Source organism: Cephus cinctus, unplaced genomic scaffold, assembly GCF_000341935.2.
Source record: "Cephus cinctus unplaced genomic scaffold, Ccin1 Ccin1_scaffold0318, whole genome shotgun sequence".
In the NCBI taxonomy this organism is placed as follows: domain Eukaryota; kingdom Metazoa; phylum Arthropoda; class Insecta; order Hymenoptera; family Cephidae; genus Cephus; species Cephus cinctus.
The window spans coordinates 36,631-41,783 of NW_014333019.1; the positions used below are offsets into that span (position 1 = coordinate 36,631).

The window sequence follows — 5,153 nt, forward strand, 5'->3', positions numbered from 1 at the left end:
CAATAAGTTTTGCTGATATCCAATCGATTTCCTGGAAACTCGTGTAAGGATGCATCAATACGTTTCACGGTTACTGGGAAGTTTTCCTGGCAAACTTTTCCACAGTCTAGATGTTTTACTATTTTCTTTGACTGCCAGGAGAGAAGCGTAGTTGAGGTCCTTCTTTGTTGGAAATCCTATACTGGAGCGGTACCTCTTTCTTGGAATATTATACCCAACTGACTTACGTAACGCAGTGAAATCCGCTGTTACAGTTCCAAAAGGACCTCTCACTGCTGACTGTTCAACGCCGAGCAAATTACGTAGTCTTTGTATAAGCAGTAAACGCGCAAGATGCTGCGTCCAGAAGTTGGAAGAAGCGATAGAGTGCCACCAAAGGGAATGGTTAAAATTTTGGTAGCCCTCTGCCAAGAAGGCTTCTTTCTCGTCGTTCGCGTGACTCACGTTGTTTGGAATTTGTTTGATCTTGTTCTTATTTTATTATTCACGAAAGCCGATTCAGTGTAGGTGATATTCGTGTAAGCGCATGACCTAGTGCTTTGAAAGCTTTATAAAGTTACATTGCAAGGCTATGTGTCCTAAGGATACGTGTTAACTTGTACAATAATAAATGAAAGTTTAACAGGCTTTGATAATAAAGCATAAACAATGTTCAGTCGTTAAAGAATTACATACTTAGATTATTATTTGTTCTTAAAGTAATATAACGTTTCGTTGACATTAAAATTATAACCTGCTGGCTCTGGAGAGAGGGTTTAAGGATTTACGATAAAAATCTAAAAATAGATAAACTCACCAACTGCGAAAGCGACAGTCGTAAGTAGCAACAGGGCCAGAAAGGAAGCGTCGAGTTTTCGTGCCATTCTTTTGGCCCGCCTTTTGAATCTTCACTCGGTCCCACGATGATCACTTCATCCCGACCAAAATTTTGATCCACCCCAAGTAACGAAATAAAGGAAAAACAAACAGGAAGCGGAGCGACGATTTTTAAGACGATAAAAACTGTAAAGTTACAATGGAGTTACGTAACGGCGAAAGACGTCCGGATTCGCAGGATAGCGAACGTGAACTAACAAGTCGCCGCGTTTACGCGACCAGCCGCGCAGGGTTACTTCGCGTTTCCACCCCTCGGATCCGCTTCAACCCTCAAACAGGAATACGAGAACCAACCGCCGGCAGCGCCAGGCATTACGGAAGAAACCTGAATAAATAACTTTTTGCCTCAAAATTCTTTTCAAGCCCGAAGCTTATTTTATAAGAGTTTTTTTAATTGACCACTACCATTCTTTAAAATTAGTTTGACGGATTCTCTTATATAAAAATAAAATTAAGTTACTCGAGATTGTGATTAAAAAAAGTCTGTTCGCATTCCTACTTGGTATATTAGCTACCCTCAGAAATCGCTGTGGATTCTGATTGAAGCAACATAACATAAGATACACAATAGGCGAGAAACTTTCCTTATAAATTGAGGGTATTACGGATACCCCGAAGAAAAATCTGAACTAATATTAAAGTAAAGAAAGAATTTGGCAATAGTGTAGGTTGAGAGATGTGCACGTGTAATATGCATATCAATCGGGGTAGTCTGAAGTAATAACAAACGGAAATATTTTCACACGGCAGAGTGAGCACCGATCGAGCACACGTTCGTCTTAGACGAATCTTTTCTGTTTGATCAGAGTTTCTCATTGGGACGGTGATAAAGGGGTAGGAGGAAGGAGTTACAAGAAGGGAATTCGCCAGAGAAGGGCACTCATTTCTCAGGACGTTGGAATGGGGCTGATATTAGAGTTTGCTACTAGCGATAAGCGGATATCCTATCCACCCTCGGTAAAATCTGACCTTATTTTTATGTCCCTCCTATACCACCCTCTTTATACCTCCACGTACCGATAGAGTACAGTTCTTAACGTGACATAAATGAAAAAACAGCTTATATTAATAGCTAGCACTGTACCGAAGAACAGCGTTACCATCCTAAAAAAAAATAAAAGTTAATAGAGTATATCGATATCAACCCTTATAATTTTAGCGTTACAATAGGTATCTAATAATATTACATGTTATCTAAAGTACAGAGTAAATGTCAACGTTAATTGTAGAACTTTACGTCTGATCATTAAAACCAGGGAGCATGTCAGTATTGTTTCTATTATCGTAGCCATTATTACTTGTCTGTAGCGTGCCAAAGTAATGTGTGGCTATATGAATCAACCAATCAATGAATCATGAATCAATCAATAAGTATATCGGTATCAACCCTTATAATTTTAGCATTACAATAGGTATCTAACAATATGACATATTGTCTAAAGTACAGAGTACATAAATGTCAACGTTAATTGTAGAACTTTACGTCTGATCATTAAAACCAGGGAGCATGTCAGTATTGTTTCTATTATCGTAGCCATTATTACTTGCCTGTAGCGTGCCAAAGTAATGCGTGGCTATATGAATGCATCCACGTGCATATAGTATAACGTATGTACATACGTGCATATAGTGCCATGTCTCCTGATAGCCTCTCACACGTAAGCGACGCTTAACGGGTCGAAACCGCATGGGACGAGCCTAATTATGCCGTGAGGGTGTTAAGCGTAGTGAGGGAGACCTGGACCAAGTTCAGACAGCTTCACCGGGAAAGTTACCTGGCTTCTCATTCCATAACCTAGCCTTTCATTCACCCTTTCCATCCGATGATGCGTCCAACTTTGTCATGCTCGAAGCATAGTAATCTCCATCCCTTCGTGGCTTGGTACAGGTACAATGCAAGTTGGTGACATTTAATTATCACAGGACTCCTGTACGTAAAGTAAAGTACAGTTATGATGGGAAGGTCCCAATAGCGTGAGATGCATACGATATATGAATGTCAAATTGTACTATCGTATATGCATCGCATTTTAGATAGGGTCTTTTCTAAAAAGTTTACTATTGCAATAGACTATATTCGTCTGAGATCAATTCTCTTGTCACGTATCGAGTACCTCGCTGTTCCGGAGAGATAAGAGAAAATACAAATTATATGGAATGAGTCTGTAAATGGATCTCATTTTTAAGAACACTAGACCGGCACGCACACTTGGCGCATGACAAAAAAGGCGTTAACGCTCTCTACAAATATAGTATCAAATTGCATAGTCTTGAAAATGACGATTTATGTACCGAGCAATCAATTTAAACTGGTTTTAAAGTGCTTTTCTATATCGATCTCTCTCTCTTCAATGCCAGTAACATAATCGAAAATGAACTACTGTCTTTCAAAATTGAAATTGGATTCATTCTAAATTGACCAGCCTGTTCCTTAGCTGCCATGTCACTTGGTCAATCAGACAACCCTTTCTTAAACCAGTCAGCATATTTTTTCAAACTGATCATTGTTTTTATAAAATTAAATAATTTATTTCGAAATGATAGTAACCTATTTTTCAATTGATTGATTAACCATTCAAGTTTGCTTCATCATTTCTTTCATTTCTGTTCAGTGCTGTAACGCTCTTATCAATCAATGTATAATAATGCACTGCATTACATAACTTTATAAATAAATCAGTCAGTCCCCTTTTTATTAATATTTAGTTAATTTTTTACCAATTAATTTAATCATCAACCTTTATATCCTGATATTAATTCTGACCAATGCAACCGAAACTGTCTGCAATCATACAGTTCTGTTTCAAAAACAGCATAATCACACATATCACCCAAGAAATCAGCATCACGAAAAAGCGCCAATAATACTCATATGAATTTTTGACTAAAAGGGAGAAAGAAAAAGAAAAAAAGATGCATAGATTAAACAAATCAGCAGTATAACTTACCACAGCCATTTGATGGTCGATCAGGGTACTTTGTAAGCTACTCTGAATTTCCCAGGCTGAGTATGGTACGTCCTTCTCTCCTAGGAGAAATACGAGATCCAAGAGCGTTAGGACCGGTCAGAGCCATTAGTGAAACCTGACAATTAAGCCCTTCGCCTATTAACGTCCTCGAGACTATAACTACCTCGTTGTTAATGGTCGGTGGTCTTTTCACAGTGCAAGTGTGAGCTGAGTAGCTACGGTCTTGAATATTACGATCCTAAGAGATATAAGGGAAGATTAATGCCATGTGATTCTAATTGCAATAATGTAGGATTATGGAGACTGAACGTTCCTTAGCGAGTATCATAACCTGGAACAGCTGTCGTACCTTAAGAGATAGGAGACATATATCATACGATTTTTCTTTCTTTTCCCCCAGTGTCGAATTTTTCGGGTTTAACGGAAGAACTTGGAGGCGTGGACGATGAGCAATAAGGCCATTCTGCTACGAGGTGATTGCAAAAAGTTCGGAGGAGACATGGCAGCCAATAGAAGAACCAGCTGCTGGTGGCTAGAAAATGAAAACGAAGGAGCGAGAATCAGCAAGGTAAAGGACAGTTGGGGCGCCCTTTTCTAATTCTCTTATCAGTCTTATCACCAACCCTTGACCTTTAGCACTACTTGTTCACCACCTTCCATATATAGTTCAATAAAGTAAATATCAGTCGGAGCTGTTTTTATTTTTTTATGTCATAGCGCCAACGTATATTTTTCCTAATCATTGACACAACATCGCACGCTTAACGGCAGTAAAGCACATAGAAATGGGATCATAAATCTATATAGCATTTTTGTTAAAAAGTTTTTATATATCCTCCATTGTTCTAGTTTTACTGGTTTATTTAGAACATTCGTGCCAACTGAAGTTGGTTCTACTGTATAAAATAAACGGTTAAGCTAAACTTAGCTTACGTAATAGATCCGAACAACCCTATTCGAACATGTATTTCCTGATAAAGAATATTATACCACTGTTTTACCTTTCAATTAAGGAACGTTCCATATTACTCAAAGGCTTTGTACGAAAGAAAATCCAGAATAAATCAGTCAAAGAATAATCTTGAATGACTAAATCAGTTCTTACAGCGACACAGCTCAATGGTACTGTCACGAATGCAGGTAATCACCGTTAAAGTATTTAAAAATATTACAAAAGATTTTTCAAATATATTCAGTACCCTTCTTTGTCACATTCTTGACTCCAATCTTTTTCGTTCTCATTTATCGTTTTTTGTTCTTACGAACCTCAAAACACAATTTACAGATCGCGTCCTATGTCCCGTACTG

The 5,153-nt window shown here is 38.1% G+C and overlaps 1 long non-coding RNA gene across 1 annotated transcript; it reads right to left on the reverse strand.

Annotated features, from left to right (window-relative positions):
- Positions 1–4,008: 4,008 nt before the first annotated feature.
- LOC112494164 lies at positions 4,009–5,153 on the reverse strand. Its single transcript, XR_003059354.1, has 3 exons — positions 5,045–5,153; positions 4,195–4,377; positions 4,009–4,083 (listed from the first exon to the last, which is right to left on the reverse strand). It is a non-coding gene; the product is annotated as an uncharacterized LOC112494164 (long non-coding RNA).